The sequence below is a fragment of the Fukomys damarensis genome, unplaced genomic scaffold (genome assembly GCF_012274545.1).
Source record: "Fukomys damarensis isolate Sample0158 unplaced genomic scaffold, DMR_v1.0_HiC HiC_scaffold_19, whole genome shotgun sequence".
In the NCBI taxonomy this organism is placed as follows: domain Eukaryota; kingdom Metazoa; phylum Chordata; class Mammalia; order Rodentia; family Bathyergidae; genus Fukomys; species Fukomys damarensis.
In genome coordinates this window covers 31303132-31327933 of record NW_022900931.1, presented here as the reverse complement: position 1 = coordinate 31327933, position 24802 = coordinate 31303132, and the positions used below count along the sequence as shown (strand labels likewise).

Below are 24802 nucleotides of genomic sequence, written 5' to 3'. Positions count from 1 at the left end.
GCTCCTCGCCAGGCGCCGGGCTGAGGGACGGGCCAGCCGGGCTCAGGCAGCCGCTCTTTGGACCCACCGCCCTCTCCCGCCTGCCTTCGCTGTGGTCCACTGCAGCTGCGATCGGCTGTGCCGAGAGCGCTGTGGAGATGCGGGGGCGCTTCCTGGGCAGCAAAGCGCTGCAGTTCTTTTTGTCCAAACAAACAAGAACTAGCGGAGCTCCTCGCAAGCTCGCGATTCTGCGCTTAGATCTGAGTGGACCACGAACGAAGACCCAGGCTGTGCCCGCCAGCCGGAGAGCACCTTTCCCGGACGAGTTCCGAAAAGCGATTTGCCCCTTATTCCAGTCTGTTCAGGGCTGGAGACTCAACCCTGGGTGGCCTTCACTTAGCTGAGTGCAAATCCGTTTTTAGAGTGGAACTAGATTTTGTTCAGATCATTTTCTTGATTAGACACGTTCCTAGTACATAAAGCTTGCATTCCTTGCGGGGAGCTGGCGCGTGTATGTAACACATCTCAATTCCCTTTTTCCTCCCCTTCCCTTCCTCCTTTCCCTCTTCATCAGTCTCTTGATCCCCTTCCTTTTTTATTTTTTACGTATTTGGAATTAGGCTTTTAAAGGCCCAAGGAAAACTCTTTTTCAGGAAACCTGACTGGAGTTCTTTTGTAAGAAGAAAAGAGTTGGATGTGGTGGCACATGCCTGTAATCCCAGCACTCTGGGAGGCTGAGGCAGGAGGATTTTAAGTGTGAGCCCAGCCTGAGAAACTTAATGATGAAGTGAGATGCTGTTTTAAAATAAAAAATAAAAATCTGGATATAGTTCAGTGTGAAGGTCCTAGTACTATTGGGGGGGGGAAGCTAAAAAAAGAGAACTCTACACCTGTGTCATGCCCTGCTGGAGTGCAGTGGCATGTGCCAGGCAGGGCCGTGGGTAGCAGGTGGCTGAGAACAGGAAGGTAAGGCACCCAGAGAGAGCCCCAGCCCTGGTGCTTGTTCTGTTGTGGCTCAGGAGGCCCTAAGGAAAACCGAATTTGGAGATCAGATTAGGAAGGCTCTCCCGACACCCACCGTCTGGCCCTGGTCCTGGAGGGCTCGGTGCCCCGAGTCCCTTGCTGGATACCCCACTTCTCACACTGGAAACAGCTGTGAGCTCGGTGCCAATGCACACCCTGGACAGGACCTGCCACTGCATTCCACAGTCCTCTCTGCTGAATGACAGGAGAGCCCTGCACAGCTTTAAACTCACTGTGGTACTGGAGATTAAACCCAGGGCCTTCTCAATGAGCTACATCTCCAGCCCTTTCAATTTTTTATTTTGTCAAAGGATCTTGCTAAGTTGCTAAGTTGTCCAGGCTTTGCTCAAACTTTTGATCATCCTGCCTCAGCCTCCCAGACTGCTGGGATTACAGGCACACACTATCGAGCCAGGCTTTAACATTTTTCTTTTTTAACTGAAAGGTGTTTGGTCTCGGGGAGTGGATAAAATACTGGTTCCATAGAGCTGCGTTTGAGGACCCGGGTCTGCTGCATGACACCTGTGGGATCTTGGGTAAACGAGCCTGGCTCTGTTCACCACGGAGTGGGTGTGGGCTGAATATACCTTTGAGGCTTCTTGCAGGATGGATCCAAGTACGCAGCAGGCACTCAGTAAACACCAGCGATCTCTCTAGAGTTCGGAGGAAAGTGTGTGGGTTTATGTAGGAGGCTGGAGGAGTAGTGAGCTTGGGCTGGTCACTGGATGAGTGCTGTTCTCAGTGTCAAGGTCAAGGAAAGAGGCCACTTCCGGTGGGCTGGTGGAGACTCAGCCTGTAGACTCCCGCACAGACTGGACTGGACTCAACATGGCCCAAACAGCAAAGCATTGGGTAATGGACAATTGCAACTCGAGCCGTCCCCAGTTATGGAGCGTCGGTGTTGACACATCAGTCCTGACCCACATTTTGTCTGCTCTGTTGCCCGTGCAAACCCTTCTGCATTTCGTCTCTAAGTCTGGGCATGAAAGTGGGCCATGCGGGCATTTGAGAACCGATGAGGGAGGACGACTTTTGGCCGGATCAGAACATGTTTTGAACCCTGGGTGCTCACAGGATATGCATGCATCTGCTTCAGGATTACTGATTACTGTTGCTGACTCTTGAACTGTGTTGGGGAAAAAAATAGTCAGAACCACCAAAGAAAATAACACAACCAGAGTGCTGCAGAGTTTTAAGAGACACAATAAGAAAACACAAGAACCAGTTCTCCGGTGTCTAGTGATTCCCTCTAGTGACGAGTTTTGCAAATGCAGGCAATTTCTGCACCGAGGCGCTCTCTTCCCGGGGGCCCCCGCAGCACCGGGGAGTGAGAGCAGAAGGCGACTCCTTGGCCAGAGCTGGGCAAGGCTCCTGCGAAGGAATCTCACGGACTGGGGCCCCTGGAGACGCGGTGCACACTTCTGCCATCTTGCGGCCTGACCGCGTCTCCTGCTCTTGCAGATGAAAGTGCACTGCAGCTTTGCTGGGACTCCTTCCTTGATGTTGCCTTTCTTGGTGTGCCTCTAAAACGGGGGTCCTTGGTTAATATGCTTCTTCCTGAGATGAGATAAGGTTGTTTGTTAACCCTGAATACCCTCATTTCCTAGCCTCCCCCCAAAAAAACCCTCTTTTTGGGAAGCGAGGATATGGGAAGATTTTGGAGAATGGGAAATAAGAATCACCTTCACTCCCTCTCTTTGGTGCTGGGTATTGAATCAGCCTTAACACATGCTTTCCCTCTGACTTACTCCCCAGCTCCTTATTCCCTTCTGAAAATGCAAGGGATGAAAACACAGTTATTTCTCAACTCTGCTCCACAGGCGGGGGGAATCTGCACTCTGGTGTGCTTTGCCGGGACTCCTTCCTTGATGTTGCCTTTCTTGGTGTGCCTCTAAAACGGGGGTCCTTGGTTAATATGCTTCTTCCTGAGATGAGATAAGGTTGTTTGTTAACCCTGAATACCCTCATTTCCTAGCCTCCCCCCAAAAAAACCCTCTTTTTGGGAAGCGAGGATATGGGAAGATTTTGGAGAATGGGAAATAAGAATCACCTTCACTCCCTCTCTTTGGTGCTGGGTATTGAATCAGCCTTAACACATGCTTTCCCTCTGACTTACTCCCCAGCTCCTTATTCCCTTCTGAAAATGCAAGGGATGAAAACACAGTTATTTCTCAACTCTGCTCCACAGGCGGGGGGAATCTGCACTCTGGTGTGCTCTTTGTTCTGTTGGCCATCCATTGGTTTATCCATTGGCCATCCATTGGCCATCCATTGGTGTGCCCCAACGCTTCCCGACACTGGCCGAGGGCGGAGGATGGGGGAACAGAAACCTTGCGCCATGCGGCTGTTATAACAGATCTTCTTCTCCACAGGCTCAGCGGTGAAATTATGTCATGGGGTGTGACAGGCTTTAAAAAATGAAACGGAACAAAAGTGTGGCCTAGCAGGTGGCACAAGGAAATGGACAAAGCGTACGGTTAACCCCTCAAAGTGTGGCCAGAGGGAAGTAACAGTGGATGCCTTATGCTGGGCCGAGAGAACGGGTTAGCTGAAGACCAGTGTTGTGGATCACGGCAGACGTCGGGATTCAGAAGTGACAGAGAGATGAGGGGCTGCGGACGTTGTCGCCCCAAACAGAGCTGGAGGAAAGGAGATAACACCCTCTCAAATGCTGCTTTCTGGTGTACTTCAAGCTTGTTATTTGGAGTCACTATAGAGACAGATTTACTCTGAAAAGCTGTCCTTTTATAAAAGAGATTTGCATCCTAGAAAGAAATCCACGTTAGCAAAAGTGTGCGTCAAGAAGAGTGCTGCTCCACAACTCTTATTACCTGAGAGGCTGTGATCTGCATCACACGGCAGCTCTGCTCTGGACCTATCCCCTCCCACTCCTCACAGAACCTGTCTCCCCACCCCACAGAAATCCCAGGCCCCTAGTACTACTTTCTCCAGCCCAGGGTGCTGTGTAATCTGTGTTCACCTCACCCTTCTTCTGGTCTTGTTTGGTGGGATTGCTTCTGATTAAGGCGGATTTGTTCCTTGTTTTGGTTTATGTCTAGATGTCCCTGCAAAGCCTTGTGTGGTCAGAAGTAGGGCTTTTTAGAGGTGGCTGGATCTAGGTTGTGTGATGCTAGGATTAAGGATATGATGCCAGGCTTGATTTATGGTGTGATGCTAGGGTTAAGGATGTGAATGCTACCCAATCCAAGGGTGGGTACCCTGGATAAAATATAAGGGACAAGAAAGTCTTGTCATTTGCTACTTCATTGTTTGCTGCCTCTGTCTGCCCTGCCATGGACTGCTTCTCCTCTGTGATGCCCCTCTGCCATGCCACCCTGCCTTGGAGCAGCCAGTTATGGACTGAAACCTCTATAGACTGGGAGCCAAATAAACCTTTCCTCTCTTAACTTGTGGGTGTTGAGTATTTTGTCTCAGCAATGAGAAAAGTAACTAAGACATGCATATAACATATCTTGTTCATTTTCAATTCTTTTACCCTCTCCCTTTCCTCCCTTATCTCTAAGAATCTACTTTCAATTTCCTATCATCTCTCTTTTATTTTATTAATTCACTCATTCACTAAATCGTACTTAAACTTTTTCATATAAGACAAAACATGCCATATTAAACTTTTTGAATAAACTATTTGTACTTTTATGTGGAAAAAAAAGGCCACAAAGCATCGGGCTTGCTTACAGCTTAAGTGACACTTGACAAGAGCTTTGAGGAACTGCAAGCCCAGTGTGACCCTCCAGGAATTGTCACATGCACCCCTGCTCCCAGCTGCCTGACTGTCATTTCCATCAACATCGGCCTGGGGACCTATGAGTGTCATGGTTTATTGAATGGCAAAGGTCTGTTGTGTTCTTATTAATGAAAGAGTGTGTTTAAATTTGACATCTCCCAAAGGGCTTCTGCCCATGAGTAGGCCAGGGCTTAAATCCTTCTCCTGCTGTATTTTGAAAATCACATCAACAAATTTGTCCAAGAAGTGTTTGCTGCACATATGTGAGGCTCACACGTGGGGGTAGTGAAACCTTGCTCTAATGACGCCTAGGTTGCTTCTCCACAAGAAACAGAACACAGTAAACTCTGCAGTTCAGCCCTTCAATTCTGGCGGCTGCCTCTTCTCAGGAAGTTTCTCTAAATACCAGTGTCACTGGGAATCTCCTGAAAATCTCTGCTGCAGTTCCCCCTCAGTTCACGGTCAGGTTTGGGGAAGGCGGACTTACCCCCAAATGCACAGTGTTGTTTGCATGACTGAGACCAGGCATGGCGTCACCTGACCTGGTGACGACAGACGTGAGAGGCGAGCCAGGGAGTACAAACGCAGGGGAAAGGTTGGGAGGACAAGGAGACTGCTCTGCTGCAGGCCCCTGACAGACACCCTGTGGGCTTTTATTCCCATGAGGGGTCACAGAATCCCAGAGTGAGGCGTGTGCTGTGATCTCAGCACTCCAGGAGGCTGGGGCAGATGGAGCATGAGTTCAAATCCTGCCTGGGCAACGCAGTGACTACGTGAGACCCTGTGTCAAAATGAAAAATGGAAAAAAGGGCTGGGGCCGGGGCCGTGTGAAGGCCCCTGGAACCGTCCCAGTATGGTGAGAGAAGGAAGGAGAGAAAGAGACAAAGGCCATCCTGGGAGTCTTCCACTGGTCCCGGGCACAGCTTTCAAAGGTTTCCCCAGTCTCCTGTGCACTCAGGGCCTTACCGGAGCCACTGCATCCCCTCTGGGGCCCCACCCCACACAGATGCCTGGCCCAAGCTAAGAGCTAAGCGTGAGCCACAGCAGCTGCTGAGGACGCTGGGCGCAGGTGGGAGAAAACGACAACCGTGCTTCTGGCGAGGAGCAGGCTGGAACCCTACAGCTTGCTTGCTTCCGACCTTTGTGAGGAACCCAACTGTTTTCCTCTCTCCTCTAGTCTAGAAAACGGTGGCTTCTGCACAATACATCCAGGCCGCCCCGGCCCCTGTGTTGAGGCTTGGTGCTCCAGTCCTCAGGACCCTGGGGTTTGCCCTTAGGGCCACAGCGGGCCTCCTGCTTCTTCCCCTTGCCCTCTGTCACTTCTCAGCCATGAGATTATGAGATTCTGCTCCCCACACCTTCCCGCAGTCCTGAGCTGCACAGCCCCAAAAGCCGTGGAGCCAAAGCAATGGCACCCTGGACCGGAACCTCTGCAACAGTGAGCCCAGCAGCCTCCTCCTGGGTGTAAACTGGCTGTCTTGGGTACTCCCTTCAGGGCTGGGACTCTGACAAACACAGCAACGACTCCCAAACCCACGCTCCTTGCAGCCAGCCCTACAGCCCGCGGAGCTCTGGCCTGCAACGTGGCCCATCGCCCTGCAGAAGCTGGTGACTCAGTGTGCCCAGTGCGGGTGGGCTTGGGTGCAGACACTGTTCATTAGCACACCGCCGGCTCACTGAAGGCCCAGGAGCCGAGCACCGGCTCTTTGTGCAGCCCCCTTTCCCAGGAGTGACTGAAACCCACAGAGTGACTTGCGGTGGTGGCACAGCTGGATCCTGGTGAATCTGAGTTAGAGCCCAGCTGTGCCCGACTCTCAGTGTCAGGCTCTCCCTGCTGTGGTGCCCACTAATCTCCAGATGAGGTGGTTGAGAGGGCCCGGTACTGCCCAGAGGCTTTCCTCCCACCTCAAGGACTCTCAGGACACCAGTCTTCCCACCAACAAGTCATTAGAAACGCAGAGCTCCTACCTTGAATATGGAGACCTCTGTCCACGTTCTCATCCCCCACACACTTGTACTTGGGGTCAGTGTGGTCTGTCTATGGGCAGAGCGTGCAGGCCATGCTGGCACTCGGGTGGCCCCGTGGGCCCCTGTCAGCTCTTCACTTCAGCCCCTGGTGCCTCCTGCTGGCCTGAAAGCTCTTCAGGGCCAATGTAGGCCAGCAGCCCTGGAGCTTGGTGGCACCAGTGACCAACTCTGTGGAAGACAATTTTTCTGAGGACTGGGGGATGGGAAGAGCTTGGGGTTACTCAGAGCACGCTGCACCCCAGACCCCTCCTGGGAGTTCACTGTCAGCGTCAAGCTCCTTCTGGAGCCCTGCTGGTCTGACGGGGGTGCTGAGCCCACAGGAGCTGCAGCACAGGTGCGGCTTCCACAGCCTGCCGTCCCTCACTTCTGTGAGCGCAGTTCCTGTGGGCCGGGGCAGTGCCTGTCCACAGCCCAGGCTTCGGGAGCCCTGCTGGGGACAACAGAGCTGAATCCCACCAAGCCCGCAGCTGGTGCAGAGAAAGGATGGCTTTGGGTCGGGCTGTCCTTAAAGCAAACACAGAGTGAGCGCTTTGAGTTATCATCTGTACAGAGATGAAACAGAAAGTCTGCAGCTGAGGACAGTGTCTTCCCTGCTGTGGCCTGAGTCATCTCTGCAGAAGAAATTGCTGTCCCAGTCCAGGAGGCTTCCAGAAATTCAAGGCGATTTTAAAGTCACACTTTGGTTGTAACACCCTATTTCTTTGGTTTAGGGGGAAAAATTTAATTCAAAAGTAAGAATATCTCTTCTGAAAAATGCAGAGAACTATTTATCTATATTTCCTCCCAAAGCACTCACTGGGCTGAAGTGTTCAGTTAGGGTTTGCTTTCCAATCTGTTCTCTCCCCTGTTTATTTTTCACATTGATCTGTGGGATATTTGTTTCTGTATTATTATTGATTATTATTGTTATGTGTAGGCATAGTGAGAGTTTTGAAATATCTATGGATTGAGTAATATGTATTAGGAAATATGTAAATACTAATAAATAAAAGGAAAGAATTAGAACATTCTGCCAGAGAATAATCATTTCTAAATAGATGGAAGAGCCAGGTTTTCGGCTTGTTATAATTCTGAAAAAAGTTGGTTGGGATTTAATGCCAATCATTCTCTAAACTACCAGCTATTGGAGAAATTAAAGTGGGCAGATTCAAGTCCAGGATTTGGGTGTTGTATACAAGCGGGAGCTGTGGCTCTGGGCACAAAGTTCCCGCCGTCTTTCGAGTTTCTGTATATCTCACATGCACAGACGCTAGTTACCTTTCATTTGACTTTGTATTTAAGGACGTTTATGCAGCAAACTGAGATGGCGTCCCTGCTGGAGAAAAGGACAGGCTCGTGTATTGTCCAGCACAACCATGACGAAGTTTTTTTCCCCTTGGGGGCAAAGGTCGGGCAGGTTCAGGGCTGGTCATGAAGGATTCGAGTTCCCAAGTGCAGTGTCCTGTCCGGGAACCCTCGCGGCTTGGCTGGCTTCACCTACCGGCTTAGAGCAGCCCCGGGGCAAACAAGGCTCAGGGAAGAGGTCTGACTGATGATGCCTGGCTGCTGCTCTTCTGTGAGCAGCAAGGTCCCCTGGCCCTGGCCCAGGAGTCCACTGTCTTCTCTTGTCACCCACAAAGTTGGCTCAGACTCAATTGTCAGCTTGCCGATGGAGAAAAATCTCAGCTGCTTCGGTGACTTGGGGATTTTGCGGTTAAATGTTATATTCTTCAGACAACCAGGAAGTCCAAGACACGGGGAGCTACCAATGAGACAAGAAGGCCGAATGCTCAAGGAATAAACTTTCAGCCTTCTAAGAACTATGAGCACACGTTAGGATGCTGGGCCTCGGGTGCAGTTCTGCCCTGACCTAGGCTGAACCCAGGAGAAGGAGGGTGGGGCCTTCTGTTCCTGGAAGCCACCAGGGGTCTTCCGGGATGATGGCCACCAGAAGTTTGAGATGGAGGCAAGTGAGCATCCCCAAGGCATGAGGATTTAACGCTCAGTAATGCAAGGTGCTAATGAACTGGAGCTTAGCTCATAAACACATGTCACACATACAAATTCAGTCTTACAGACGTCTTGAGGGTGCCCAAGAGGTCTTGCTATCAGATGATATCTAATTATATTTATGGTACTAGACATTAAAAATGAGAAATTTAGGGATATATATTAACTTATTGAAAACAATAATAAAATAAAACTGTATTAACATAAATAAGTTTTATGCTTGCAATATTTTCCAAAACAAACTTACTATAAAACGGTATTATTTCATTATTTTGAACAACTCTTCAACTCATGCCATCATTGAAGACAACTGGAGATGCCTATCTGCTTTTTCATTCAATTTACTGTGCTATCACAGAACATGCAATGTTCAGGAAAAATTACAAAGACATGAGGATGAAAATAAAAAGGCAAGGGTATATCTTATTTGTATGAGAATACCTTGGTCTTTGCAGTTCCCTAAAAAGATTTTGAGAAGTCCTGGGATTCTTGGACCACATTTTGAGGCACAAAACAAGTATGGGAGACTGAAAACTTAGTCCACAATTTTGGACTTATTGGTCTTATGGTATAAACACCAAAAATTTAATTTCTGAGATCCCCAGCAAAGTTTTAGGGAGGGCCCTTGAATTCGACTTCCTGTTGACGATTAGGAAACCAGCACAGAGAGATGTGCTGGATGCCATCAGATGCTTGGCATTTAACAATACTTTGTACGTGAGAGAATCTGACTTTAGACTCCAGGGACCTGGGGTTTGATAAAAGCAAGTTTCTTCCCGGGGCCCCAGGGATTAATGCTTCGTTTAGCACGATGGATGGGGCATCTGCTTTGGAGCCAGCTGACAGGTTTTCAGCACAAGCAGGCAGCCGAGGGCAACTCCAGGAGTTTCCTCAGCCCGCAGGCTCCGTGTCACCACACTCAAGCCTCCTCTGCGGCACAGGAGTGGTGAGCGAGCCCAGGCCTGCCGTGAGAACGCTGCCTGTCTGTCTGAAGCCTTCACCTGCTGCCCGGCACCTAGCTGGGAGGCACAGGCAGATTCCAGTCATCAACAACGTGCATGGTCGCCCTTTACTCCTCTGGCAACAGCCTCCGTCCCAGAGAGCTCTGTGTTACCAGCCGTCCCCACTGCAGGGACCCGAGATGACCCAATTCTGCATAGCGGAGGTCTCTCTGGCTCCAGAATTGCAGGTTCCGGCCCAGGAAGAACTGGCCTCAGTCCTCTGGCTGGCAACAGGGCTGCAAATCATGGCAGGGAGTGCACAGTGCAGCAGAACTGCTCACCTCCAGGCCGGCGGGAGAGAGAGGGACGGGAGACCCGCACTCCTTCATCTCTGGTGACCTGAAGAACTCTCTCTGGGCCCCGTGCAGGGTTCCAGCACCTCCCACCAGCCTTCGTATGAACACAGCATCCAAACACGGACCTCTCAGAAACATTCTTGTGTGCTTGCGTGCGTGTGCGTGACTGGGGACTGAACCCAGGGATTTTGCACTGATCTACATTCATCGCCTTTTTAAAATTTTTTATTTTGAGGCTCTCTGTTCGTAGCTAACTTGCCCAGACTGGGCTCAAACTTACAATCCTCCCGCCTCAGCTTCCTAGAGCATTGGGATCACAGAATGCACCAGTGTGTTCACCCCTTTGGGGACATTTCATACCCAAACTACAGCAGTTTAATTACCAGAAACTTCACAGAAAGAAAGTCTCTTCTCAGCATTTCGCGCTGGTCCCTTCTGTCTCTGGAGTGGAGTCTGGTTCTGTTCTGTGTGACGGTGCTTCCTGTATTAAAGCAGCTCCCAGGCCCCACCTACCACCTCTCTTCCCTGGCCTAAGCATGGCCACAGCCTTCAGCAGTGACTTGCGTGACATTTTGAGCCCTGCTTCTTGCTCCTTACACACAAAGAGAGCCGAGGTCTGCACATCAGAGCCCCAGCGGAAGCTCAGACCTCAAAGGCGACCCATTTTCCTCCCACCCCTGCCTGCAGTTGAGGCAGGGGGCCTGGTTTGAGTGTCTGGCCTTGAACGTCAGCCTGGGAGGCACCACTGCCCCCAGGGCTCTCGCTTGCCTGTTGCTTAATCTGCCCGTGAAGTCAGTCATCGGAGGCACCTGCTGCCAGCTGGGCAAACAGCTCTGGGCCAGAGCAGAGCGCCATCAGCCTTCGCAGCCCCACATTGCCCGGTTTCTCCGTGTCACAGTGGCCGCAGGACGTGACATCCTGGCTGAGCCAGATGAGTGAGACAGCGCAGCTGACTTCAGCAGTGCCCGCGCTCCTCCGAAAGCCGTGAGTCACCGCGCTCTGCAAGCTGCAGGTGAGCCGGGCCTTTGGCCTGGTTTGCAGTCACAGGACTGACCCTTTCCTGCACTGTCCTTTCGAAATCCGTGGGTTTTGGGTGTCGGAGAGGTCAGAACGCTGAGTCCTCCTCTGTCCGCCCCGTGCACCGCCCTTTCGGCCGGAACAGCCTCTGCAGCTTCTCCTTTCCTCCGGCCGGGCCGTTGGAAGCAAGGAGCTGCGGGCGGCACTCAGGGAGTTTCAGGCCCAGCACCTTCTCCTCCAACTGCAAAACTCCCAGCAGTTTCACCAGCGCCTCTGCTGGCTTTTCCCCTTACAGCCGGAGTCAGAGTGAAACTGGTGTCGCCGCTGCTGGGGACTGTGCTTTCTTGGCCTCTTTGGGTGTCTTTCACGGAGGGCCGGGGAAAACACGGTCTGTCCCGAAGGTGCTGGGTGGCGGCCTGCGTGAGCGTCTGCTCATTCTGAGTTTGAGGCAGGTAGCGGGCTGTGCCCTGCCTGGAGTAGTGTGGGGTCAGCCGGGCAGGCGGGGCACTTGGAAACTCAGCGCCCGGGACTGTGCCAAGCGCCGCAGTAGCTCGCTCTGGTCTGGAAGCGAGGCCTGCCCAGAACCCAGGCCTCCAGCAGACGTGATGGTTCCTGCGAAGGAGAATGGGAGCCGGGCCGGGGTCCGATCCTCCTGGCTGGGAGCCTGGGAGGCACAGCCAGAGCGCTGTCCTCAGGGCGCAGGGCCTCAGCAGCCTTCCCTGGCTCCTGACCCACAGGGTGCCAGGTTGTGGCCGGCGGGGACCTGGCCTGGTGAGGCTCAAATCCGCGCCAGCCCGAGATCTCAGTTTGGAGCAAGGATCACACCCTTGAAAATCACTTCCTACCGAGTTTGTGGTTTTTGAAAATGTTTGATTTGTTTTACTTCCTACAAAAACAACATAAAGTTCTGAAAAGCAAAAATAAGAAAAGTGACAGGTAGTTCATTCAGATGTAACTACTCCTGTTAATCTGGTAGCCCTTTATTTCGAGTAATTTATAGCTGCACAATGTATCTAATTCATGATAATATTAAAATATGATAAGAATGTATTAAGATGTTTATAATAAATGGAAACTAGGTGCAGGGTATATGGGGCCTCTTCTTGTGATTTTGATTTTCCTATAAATCTAAGTCTGTTCCAAAAAACAAAGCTTATCTTTAAAAATATATTAAAATGTATGAAATGAAATATAATTAACATGCAGCCTAATAGGTTAGATTGATTATTAGATTATGACTTTAGTTTGCAGTCTTTCACATTATATTATTTTATGATACATTAATACATTTTGTATACTGTTTGCATATTTTAGTGCATATATTTATAAAATATACACTTCAATATTCTGCACATAGTAAGTGATAAATGGTTCATTTATCAGATAAACCTGCTGAGGACAGAATGCCTTTGTCCCCCAGCAGGTACTGGGTTACAAGGGACCAGGTAGTGAATACATAGACAGGTACATGCTTAAGAAACTCTGAGGGCTATGCAGGAACAGTGTGACCACGGAAACTGCAGTAGGGGCCCTGTCCACGTGGGTATGGAGGGTCCCCGGCCGGAGCTAAGTCTGCAGTGGCATCCACACGATGACTCTGGAAAGTCCTGTCCTGGTTGAGGAAAGGAAGCTACAGAAAACACAATATTATGTCAGAAAGGCTCAGGAGCCAGCTGAAGAGGCTTGCTCGACACGGCAATGTGACTACAGTAAGAATACTGAGGGCAGTGTGCCCTTGGAAATAGATCAGCCTCATTTATGCTTACAGGCCCACGATAATATCAGAGAAGAGCCTCTGTTAATCACTACTGGAAAACGCTAAGCCACAGCTCATTTTTGAAATTGGTAAATAAAAGGAAAGAAGTAGATAAATGTGCCTCTGACTGACCAAACGGTTCAGGAGGAGACGTTCGGGGTGAACCTGTTCCAGAGGGGACGACAGAAATAGCACTGAGCAGTTTGCAAAGCTTGGGGAGCCGATGTGTGGGAACAGCGGCTGACCACAGTCACCCGCAGAATGCAGCCCCGCAGACACGCTCCCCCAAGCAGGAGAATGTGTGAGTGTTCCCAGGAGGTGAACCCGAATCTCCTTAGAATCTCATCAGGGTGAAGCAAGGGGACAGAAGCACGTGTTGAGTAACATCAAGAGTGCCATAAAGCAAACTCCAGTATTATCGTGAGGAGTAAACGAGTTTGTGTCTGCAAAGTGACTAGAACTGTGCCTGGCGCTCCGTGAATATCCGCTATTGTGATCACTGCTCTTACGGGCTCACAAGCGGAGGAGGAGAACCCTTTCTCTTTTGACCGGGAGGCAGCACCCCAGTCAGCAGCAGCCTGGCACCTCTGGGCTGTAGGCAGCGTGCCTGGGCCCACCACATCCACAGTGAGGCCAGGCGCTCACAGAACCACGCAGCCGGCCTGGTCCTGTGTGAGTGGTCAGCTTTCCCCAGATTTTATTCTGAAGGAAGAGAAAATTGCATGGACTCTAGGAGCCCCTGAACTCGAATTTTCGAGGAGATGTGACTTTCCTCTATAGTGCACGCATCAGGCTGCACATTCCAGCCATTATAATTAATTAATATGCCAAGCACGCAGTGGCCGTCTACGTTTCAATGTATTTTAAAGGTACACTTTATTTACGAGGACAGCCCTAGATTTACAGAGGAGTCAAGATGAGATGACACAGAGGCCCCATGCGCTCTGCACCAAGACTCTCCTGTCGCGCGGTACTCATTCCAGAGCGAGCATGGCACACTAGTACCTGCCAAAGCCTGTGCTCTCTTCCGATTCCCTCCGTTTTACCGGATGCCTCTTTCTCTCCCAGGATCTCAAGGGAACACTACATGTTGTTACATCTTCTCAGGCTGCGGTAGTCTCAGACTCACCTCTGTTTTGATGACCTGGATGGGTCAGGACTTTTCTAGCATAGCCCTGTGTAGTAATGCAGTGAACTGAGGTACCGCTCATACATGCTTCTGTTTGCCAGCAATTCACTCCGCAAACAGAAGCATTTGGCAAAACTTTTCTTCAGTTCACAAACTCTGTCTGGGTGATGAACACGGCCTTGGCCACTCTCCCCAGAATCACGGAGCAAATTAAGTTCGTGAACTGAGGCACCCCTGTGCAAGTCAGGATTTATCTAACTCTTTTCTTGGGGTCAGATTGGAGTTTCCTGTTTGCATTGCCAGAGATCGAACCCAGGGCCTTCACACTGGGCTGTGCCCTCCACCCTTTTTCATTTTTCGGAAGAGTCTCTCTAGGTCACTAAGTTGCCCAGGCTGGGCTGGAACTCGCGATTTCGCATGTCACAGCCTCCCAGGGGATCACATGCCGGCACCAGCGGCCTTGTCTGTTCGGGCTCGGGAGGAAGACCACGCAAGCTCACCCTGGCCTTCCCGCCCCCGTCCAGAGTGTGCGGTCACTGCGGAGGGTGCGTTTGGTCCCCAGCTGAGCGTGTGTGCACCGGGTTCCTCCAGGGTGACGTCCCCTCCCCGCCTTCCCCCGTTCTCTGAAGGGGCTCTGCAGCCACAGCCAGGCTGGGGAGCAGCACTGCAGAGCCAGAGAGACCCTTCTGTGCAAGGTCACTTCCTCCCAGTCCCTTATTCACTCGTTTATGTTAACACAGACTCAATTTATTTGAGATGTTCGTTCAATATTTTCACCTTTCTGTAGGTTGAGGTGGTTATTTTTATTGCACTCTAGAGATTATTTTAATGAACATGTACGCATGTCAGGGTTTACTGACATCGTCACATCAATATGTAGTGCATGATTCTAGAAATAGACTATTGGAGGGGACAGGCCAAACTTTTCCATACCTTGTGCTCTGTGCTGCCAAGTTGTTTTCTAGCTCTGCTGATGCTCAGCTCTTTCCATCCGAGATGGCCTCAGTGTATCTTTGCAAGGGTTAAGAGTGAAAATTTATTTAAAGCTGTGTTAATATGATTGGAAGGTAATGTCCCACCCTTGCCGCCACTAAGAAGGAATTCTAGAATATTTGCTAAGATGACCCCTCAGTGCCTCACAGCACAGAAGGGAAGCAGCCCCAACCGAGGGCCTAGCCATGGCGGCCTTGCTTTAGGGCCACAGCTCTTGCAGGGCCTCACCGATCCTGGAGCCTGGCCTGTCCTCTCCTGCCCCAACCCTTTCACCAGGGCCCACGGTTCCGAGCCACACACCGGACCAGGCTTCCAGTACCTGGGTCACCCTCAGAGCACAGCTGCCCAATATGAAGGAACGTGGAGGAGTGTGGGTCCTGAGGCGTGCGCATCAGTACTGCTTAGCTGTGAGGGAGCCAGGACATCCACCCCGTGCTCTTCAATGAGCCCAGAGGTCAGAGCCCCTCACGGTCACCCCTCCACGTGACTAGATCGTCCCAGAGCCTGGGTGGGAATGCTGTCGGGGGAGCGGCCCTTGTGACTTGGAAACCACACCTGTGCTATCACTCCAAGGCGTGTGCTGTGTCTAGATGCTGAGCTGTGCTTCCCGCCCTGCAGGTGGAAATTACTGACTGGCCTGAGAAACAGACGTGAGGAAAGTCGGTACTCACTGTGCCTTGTGATGGCAAGAACTCAGCGGGCAACTTCCTGGGGATGGGGAGGGTCCCAGGGAAAGTCTCAGCAGACCGCGCCTTAGATAAGGCACTCATCAGCTGGAGGAGAGGGAGAGGAGGATTGGAACCTCCGCTCTGCAGGCGACTGGGACCGGTAGGGAGGAGGCCCCTGTGGTCCCCGAGAGCTCTAGCCAGCAGTCCTGAGTGGAAGTGTGGCACACGGCTTCCAAGCCCATGCCACACTGTTCCCTGGCAGATGGCTGCAGTGGGGCCGCTGCCCGGGTGGGGGGACACGGAGCCTCTCCACTGGAGCCTCTAATGGTTTTGGGAACAAGGACATCACCCCAGTGCTCTTAAGTGAGCAAGAAATAGCTTTTATCATCTTTGATTCAGTATACATTAAATGGTTATGTCTCACATACTGTACATTTATTAAATATACATCAACTAGCAAACTAGAAATCACAGCTGAGACGCCTTGAATGCTACACCAAGGAATTTCAGTTTTCTAATTCCACAGTGTGAGGCTTGGTGAGGATTTCTGGACAGAGCTGTCTGTCGCCTCCTCTTAAAAATCGCAATGCCCGGCTGGGTTTGTTTGTGGTGTTGTTGTTACACAGTAGCAGATAACTGTTACCAAAGGTATGATTGTTGTTCCAGTGTAGAACAAATCAACAAGAGAATCAGAATGGATCCCCAACTGCTCCAAGTTCCTACAGACCTCACATAGCAGCACTGATAAGCTAAGACTTCATGGAATTATTTCTCTTTAAAACCGAGTGAGAGTGATTTTCCAGTGATTCCATGCTTTTGTGCCAGTTATTCCTCCTCTCCCCGCCCTCTTTCTAATCTCTCACAGGAACTTCTACTTTATTTTGATATTTTAGCTCTGCACGTACCCCCGCTGGGGTTATCCCAGAGTGGTGAGACTTCCTTCGCCCTGGGCACCCTTAGAGTTTTTCAGATGCTCCTAGCATTTCCTCTTTCCAAGTTCTTAAAGACATCCTTTAATGAGGAAAGAACTTTCTTCAGATTTCTCAATATTTTCCTTAATTTTCTCTTGCGTGAAATATAAAATCCTGATATTACAATAAGCGTCTGAAACTATAGTTATCATTTATGCAGATCTCCATTAAATTGTCCTCCATGACAGGGACTGGTAATGTGGAAAAAAAAACTAAACAAAACAGAATCACAATCACATGATAGGGAAACTTTTTTTTTTTTTTTTTGGCAAAATATTTGTTATGCTTTCCCAGAAGCAACTTTTCCCCAGTTTCTTTCTGTATTTATTTCTATCAGTACAACTGCAGTACATAATGTTTCCCTTCATTCCATGTGTGGAGTTGGTACACACACACAACACATCTTGATTCCTTCCCCCCCTTCCCATTTGAGAAAGATCTACCTCCCTACTTCCTGTTATCTGTCTTTTACTCTTTCTGTATAATTCCAGGCTTCTCATACAAGAGAAGCCAGGCGATATTTAAGCTCGTGAGTCCGATTTATTTCACTTAACATCATGGTCTCCATTTTCCTACAAACATCTTAAGTTTGTTCTTCTTCATGGCAGTGGTGCCACATCTTCTTTATCCTTCATCTGCGGGTGAACCTAGTGGCTGCTTCTGAGGCTTAGCTGAGTTGTGCCGCTATAAACATGGGTGTGCAAGCCTCGCTGTAAGATACCTGGAGGAGGAGTGGCTGGGTCAAATGGAATTTCTGTTTTCATGTTTTGAGGACTCTCCATATCTGATTCCCATAATGGTTGCACTAGTGTACAGAAACTTCTTCACTGTAGACTACTTGCTTCCCAATTAACCTTTAAATTACATCACTAAAATATGTCCCTCATTCAAGATTTATCTTTTGTACTGGAAAACTTAATTTTATTTTATTACAGTATTCTGTTTTGATGCTAGAGATGGAACCCAGGGCCTCACGCTGCTAAGAATGCTCTCTGTCACAGGGTACACCCCAGCCCCCCAAAATCCAGGAGAAAAGACTGCGGCAGCAGGCCGTTCTATAACCTCACGTCTTCAGTCACTAAATAGTAGTGGGCAGTTTGTATTTACTTAGCAATGTGCTAAATTATGAGGGTAAAGAAGATCCTACCCCTGAGAGGCAGCACAGAGATGCGACCATAGCTCCAAACTAGGTGTTGTGTGAGCCTGCGAGGGGCTCTTGGTGTCCAGCAGGAGTGTGTGTGGGCCTGTGTGGGTGAGGGAAATCCTCCTGAAGCTGAGTGCCTGAGCTCAAGGTGGATTCCAGGCAGGAGTCAGGAGAAGCCTGAGGGTGGGAGGGGTGTGGGTTTGGGGTCGGGCCAGGCTCAGAAGCGTGCAGAGCATGCAGCCGGGGGACACAGGGCAGGTGTGTGGTCTCTGCAGCTCCGCTGTCTCAGGATTGGCCCCGCCTCGAAGTTAGCAGCACTCAGACGCCTGCAGCACCGTTGTGGCTCTCACCCGTGTGCATCAGACCCTGTTATGGGCATTTAGGTCCCTGCTAAGGTGCTGAGGGAGAGATAGCTCTAGAAAGAAGAAAGAAAGAAAGAAAGAAACAGAATGGAACTTACAGAGTCAGAGTAATCATTGTGGGAATGAGGGAGAAAGAGGCCAGCGTGGACGGCAGGGTTGGGACGGGCCTGGGGAAGGGCTCAGCTCTGGCACAGGTGGCAGGGTATCTGGAATTCGTCTCCTGGCTTCCCCCTGGCAAGCTGGAGGACAGGGAGAGAATAAAGTCTACGGGAAAGAGCAGAATGTGAGGTGATCAGAGCAGCCGGTGGCAGGCCTCAGGTGAAGTCCTGCTCTCAGCTGTGCTGCTGGGAGGAGAGGTTTCTCCTCATTGGTCTGGGCGGGTTCCTGGGTTTCATCAGGGGGGCAATTCTTAGAGCAAACACTGGCCAGGAAGGAACTTGTGATTTTTAATTATTTTTTTTAGAGGAGTTGCTTTAATTAAGGGCAGGAAGTTCCTTCTTGGGTTTTAGGACCCCGCTGATTACAAACTGCCCAGACCAATTCCGCCCCACTTACCAGAATCTCTGTTAAACAATATGTTCCCAAAAGCAAGAAGAGAAAATTGAACAATGAGACATACAAGTAATAAAGAGGAAAGCCAGAGTGAACACGAAACCTTGCATGCCTCTTTATTTTTAGGGATGTGTACACCCTTCTCTATAAAACATAATTTTAAAATGATATGCTGTCTTCATTGGCATTGTTACAGTTATTCTTCATCCTCAATAGGTGCTCATCTTGTAAAACATTTAGACAATACGGAAATGAAGAGAAAAGTTAAAATGCTCAGCTTTCCCATTCGGAGATAATGCAGGTTAAACTGTTCAAGATCTTTCCTTATGTCCATATGAACTGGGCCAAGAGATTTCAGAGAATTCCTTTGATTGTTTTTCTTTCTGTTCATTTCTTTCATTCTTTCTTTTCCTTCCTTCCTTCTTCCTTCCTTCATTCCTTTTTTTCCTTCAGCTGGGAATTGAACTTTGGGCCTTCTCACTGAGCTGTGTCCCCAGCCCCTTTTTGTTTATTTATTTTTTAAATTTTGAGGCAGGGTCTCACTAAGTTGCCAATTTACCTGGGCTGGGCTTGAGCTTGTGATCTTCCTGCTTCAGCCTCCCAGAGTGCTGGGATCACAGGCAGGTGCCACCTCATCCAGCTCAGAAGCCTTCTGTCTGTGTCGTCCATATCGGTGGTAGCAGATGACCTCAGAAGGTAAACTCAAAGAACCCTTTAGGGGGAGATGGGGCTGGTGGCTGTGCTCTCTGGCATGAGCGTGGTGTACCGATCGTGGCTGGGAGTCGGGTGGAGTCAACTTCTTCCCAGAGCAGAGGGATGAGGATGCTGAGGTTCATCTGGGGATCAGCAAGATGCCAAGCTGGACAGAGGGAGGACAATCGGATCAAAAGGAGCAATCACAACATGGGGACAGGGAAGACAAAACTTCTTCAGGCTACAGGGCCTGGCGAGGACTTCCTCCCAAGCTTGTTAAAGAAGGGATTTGTGATGTACTCTGTGTTACTTGACAGTCTTCAAAAATGGTCATGAGGAAAGCACATAATCAAACTGTACCATGCACATCGAAGTATCGGCCTGGAGAGCAGCTCTAGGGCCAAGGGCCAGGGAAGGCGATGGAGGGAAAATGATGGATGTCAGTCATGTACAAGTACAGAGCTGCCAAAATGCAGCCCGCTATCTGTACAACCTACATGGACCAGTGGAAAACACGGACAAGCTGAAAGTGGGTGTGTCCGGAAAAACGTCTTTCAAGAACTCTCATTGTTGCTGATTCTTTTGGAAGAGTGAGTCCTTTCCTCTACAGGTAGAGGTCCTTGTTAGCGGAGGATTCATTAGGTAAGTCTGCTGCTAGGCTGTCAAGAGAAGCCCTTGGTGACCAGCAGGAAGATATTTGCCAATGTCAAACTGCTTAGAGCCAAGTCGCCTTCCCTGATTTTTCTGTAAACACCATATCTTATGCTATGCTTCACGTCGGCCTGGTCTGTCTAAAACTGAAGAAGCAGAACTGGTCTCCAGCCATCGTCCTGTGGCTCAGCCTTTCCACGTAGTGACAAAGCGAGAGTCAGGAGGTGTCCCCAGACTGCTTGCATATTACCACAGAGTGAATTTCTAATCTTGCAAAAGTGGTGAGGCCGTGTGTGTGTGTGTGTGTGGATTGAAAGTGACCTTGGAGAACTGCTAGAGGCATCAGCAGTCACTGGCAAATGAGCATCCAGCAGGGTTGGACCGAGTCAGCAGAAGGAAAGAACTGATCCGGAAGGACAGCATGCTCTGTTTCCGGGGTTTGACCTCACTCCCATGGGTCACAGTCCCGGGGGGCATGAAGCTCCCCCTGAGCAAAACACAGGCCACTCTGGATTCATGGTGGATTCAGCAGTGCCGCAAGGCTGTTAGAGAACTTCACTTATTCTAATGCTCCCGGAGACAGTCCTGACCCCTCGGTGTCCAGCATTAGATGTACTTCCTTCTACTGGTCTGATTCTTCGGTGTCAGGTTAGTGCCACGCTTATATTGCTGCTACTTATTGCTTACTGTAAGCCACTCTCCATAGTTTATTGTCAAAACAGCAGGCAGAGTGAACCTTTCACAAAGGCACTGGTGGATGGACCCTCCTCCCCAAGCTCCTGCAGCCCCTCCGAGGTCCTGGCTGTCCACAAGGCCCTCAGGTTATCCTCTTACTCGTCTGCTCTCTGTCCCACTCTGTGCCCTCTTTGCTGGTCCTGGCTGCCCACAGCCCTGTGTGCACGGCCTGTTCCCGCTGACCTCAATCAGGGGCCCCACTGTGCCCCTGTGTAAACTGTGGACCCCACAGGTCCCTGTTCCCTCCTCCTAGTTTTGTTTTGTGCCACAGAATTAATACTTTCACCCATATAAATGATTTTCGTATTTGTTTTGTCTTTTTGTGTGCCTGCTCATTAGAATTTAAACTCCAGTAGGGACAGGCATTTTGAGCTCCTTTGGTCACTGTGGTGACTCCAGGTCTAGAACGGTGCCTGGGCAAAGTAAAGGTCCCTCCTCCCCTGAGTGACTCCTCCCAGGGCTGTGCAGCTCAGCTCTGGGTTCCTCACTGAAGCACCCATGGATCTCTTGCGGGACTCAGCTCTGGTCCAAGTGTCTGCACTTCCCCTTCCTGCCAGGAGGGGGAGTGCGGGCACTCGGCAGAAGCGCGCCCCTGTGGTCGTGGGTCCGGGGCGTGGGTCTTTCTGGCTCGGGCACTGGCATTGCTGGGTCGTTGGGCGGAGGGAGAATTCTCTGTCGATCTGAGCACGGAACGACTTGTTCCTTAAACAGGAAAAACCAACGCTCTTCCCCACTATTTAAACATAGACTGAAACTTCTGGTTAAGTATACAATTCCTGAAGCAAATATTTTCATTTACCTTGTATCTGTTTTTGTTGTAATTATTTAAATAATCTGACCTCCCCCAAATTCCTGAACACCTTTATTTCAGCTGAGTGAAAGGATATTTATTTGCTTTGTGTACCAGAATATTTTACAAATTGAAATTTCCTTCTGAAATTTGTATTATCCTATCTCTATAAAAGCAAACATAGGAACGAGAGCAATGGGCATATTTAATAATCATGCAAAAGTACCGAAGAGCAGGGCACCTCCTGTATGCCTGGCACTGTGCTAGGTCCTGAGAAGTTGAGAGTGAGCTCATTGCTTTGGGTGTTACAAGGGTCAAGAAATCTGCATACTAAGTGATGGGACTGAGCAGAGTCAAGTAAGTGTCGTGGTAAAGGTGCAAGCAGACTTCGCAAGGGATACAGAGTCAGGAAGAAGTCATTTTGATCAGGAAAATCAGGGGAGAAGTAGTGAAAACCTTGCTTTGGGAGGCATGCAGGACACTGGCAGGCCTAGAATCGGAAGGGAGAGCGTGCGCAGCTGGGACCCTGGCACCCTCAGAGCAGAGCACAGTGGTGCCCTGGGCCATGTGGCTGGAGGGTGGGCGTGGGATGCCCCTCACGCTGGGGCCTGGGAAGTCCGACTGTTCTAGAGCCACAGCGCGGTGAGGAGGCAGCCAGGAGGGAAGTGAGGACCAAGGAAGAAGGGGAGAAGGAGAACGGAGGGCCCACCTGGCAGGCAGGCAACTGGATGCAAACTGCGGGTCCTTGCTCCAAGAAGTAAAGCGCCCGTGACACCTTACCTGCCTTCTACTAGGGAATGGAAAGAGTAAGAAGATGTTCTCTCCTCCCTCACCCTTGATGGTATGATGTTTAAAAGCAATTCACTAAAAATACTCAGCAGCCTCTTGAAAGTCACAGTACGTGTAGCCCTGCCCATGGATGACATGGGTGCATCACATCTCCACTCCACTGCATCACACGTCTTGTTGGACTTTTCCAAAGTTCTTATCCTGTTGGGGTAATTTTATTTCTAAAAATAGACGATGATAGCATTCTGTTTATTTAATGACAGCTGCGTTAGATGGAACTCACACACCACACAGTTCACCTCTGTGTAGCGCACAATTTGATGGTCTTGGTGTAGTCACGGAGCTGTGGAGTTTAGACATTTCCACCACTCTGGTTATCAACATTCATTCTCCACTGCCCAGCTCCCTCACCCTAGGCAATTGCTAATTCATTTCTGTTGCACAGATTTGCCTTTTCTGGACACTTCACACCAATGGGATCACAGAACATGTGGACTTTGCGTGTGATTTCTTTCACTTTGAATAAATTTTTAAAATTTCATCTTTTTTATTTCTGCCAGTACTGGGAACTGAATGCAGGATACCACACCTTTTCAACAATCTATGGGGAGTCCCACTTAATGCAACAATATGAGAAAAAGAAATGAAAGGTATCGGGCAAGAAGAAATAAAGCTGTCTTTACACGCAAATAACATGATGACACAGGAAATTTGAAAGAAGAAAACTACAACAATAACAAAAATCCTCCTTAACTAATTAGCAACTACAGCAAGGTTGCAGAACATAAGGTAAATATACAAAAGATCACTGCAGCCCAGCTCCTAGTGGGCCAAGGACCCCTGGATGAAGGCGGCCACTTGGACTTCACTGCCAGATTCTCTGCAGACTGGGACTGGACTAGGTACTCCCCAGGGAAGGAGGGCTCTTCAGGAATCAGCGTCACCTCCACTGTGGCTCAGCTCGCTCTCCTGCAGTGCGGGCCCACTGAGATGGCCGCTGCCTTCCTCTGTCTGTGCAGTGGCTCCTCGTCCTCATGGGCAGCCCCGCCGGTGGTGTTTACTGTGTCCTTCCTGTGTGCGAAGAGCTGTTCTCTGTCCCATGTCATCAGCTTCCTGTAGCCCTGACAGATACCAAGGCAATTCCCGATAAAGGGAAGGGGTCATTTTGCCTCAAAGTTTGGAAGTTTCCATCCACACATCAGCACAGGGATAAACCACTCACCTCCTGGCTAGGGAGCGAAGAGAGACACCCGGGTCTCATGGTTTCCTTCAAGGGCATGATTCCAGCTACCCAAAGACCTGCACTGCTGCCCAGTGGTGGTGAGCTAGGGACCAGGCCTTTAACACATTGACCTTTAGATCCAAACTACAATGGTCCTTGGCATCTCCTTTAATCTTCACAGCTCTGGGAGGTGACTACCACTTCTTGTCCCATTTTAGAGATGACCAAACTGGGTGTTTGGAGGTTTACATAAACTCTTCAAGAGCTCCCAAGTGCTGGATACTGGAGTCAAGAGCTGCACACAGAGCCATGCAGTCATCACCCATGCACCAAAGCATTGTGTTTCCTCACTGTCATGTACACGAGGAAGCAAAACGCTGTAGTTCTGTGAGGATTCCGATGTGACAGGTCCTTTACTTCACCTGGAAACTGGGCATGCAGGAGCATCACCCTGTAGCAGTGATTCAGCACCAGGTGCACAGCTCTGTGTTTGTGATGGGATCATACACTGTCCAAGCCAGGTCTGGGACTCCACCAGGTCCGCGCCAGTGGGCCTCCCAGAGCACAGGCCCGAGCCTTCTGCTCATGACTCTGTGTGTGTGGCACTGTTCTCCTTTGAGCTTTTGCTTTCCTCGTGCAGTCTCCCTGTGCACGTATGGAAGTGTGGTTTTCCCGAACGTCCTTCTTCTAATTTAAGACGAGCACATGCTAGGCTTGCACAGGAAGTATATGCAAGCAGTGTTGGCCTTTAATACTGTTTCTAAAAATGGAGGTCTGCAAGATTTAACACTGTAACATCACTGTGGTTGCTTGAAGAGATGCAGGAGATGGTGGTATAGTCCATAAATATTCAAACCAACAGTACAGGAGATCGCAATGTTTGGTTTCATGGAGTGGAAACTGGTGTCCCCGTGTGGTTATTTCAGCGTGTTGAGCAAGTGAAGCCTTTTCAGATGGAGCGAGCTATTCCACAGAAATTGAATCTGTATTATCAGCAAGAATTAGGCTTTAGCTTTCTTCACCTTTGCCTTGATAATGTTGTTTTTTTTTTATTCAATTCTTTTTTGTATCAGGGATCGAACTCAGGACCTTGTGCTTGTGAGGCAGACACTGTGCCACTGAGCTAAATCCCCTGCCCTATAGTGCTGTGTTTTTTTAAAAAAAGATTTTTATTTTTGTAGCTTTCCTTCAGTCTTTATTAGGTACTTTGTGGTGGTGAGGTTCTCTTTTCCTTGCCTGCCATCTAGTGGCCACAGCAGACGTTGCAGA

General features: G+C 49.8%; 1 long non-coding RNA gene across 5 annotated transcripts in view; it reads left to right on the top strand.

The window, feature by feature from the left end:
* The first annotated feature begins 10309 nt into the window (after window positions 1-10309).
* The window catches only part of LOC104874771, a 39912-nt gene continuing 25419 nt past the window's right edge, over window positions 10310-24802 (top strand). For all 5 annotated transcript variants that reach the window (XR_783859.2, XR_004517942.1, XR_004517941.1 and 2 more), the window contains exon 1: window positions 10310-11073. This is a non-coding gene — a long non-coding RNA (uncharacterized LOC104874771). The remainder of the gene's footprint in view (window positions 11074-24802) is intronic.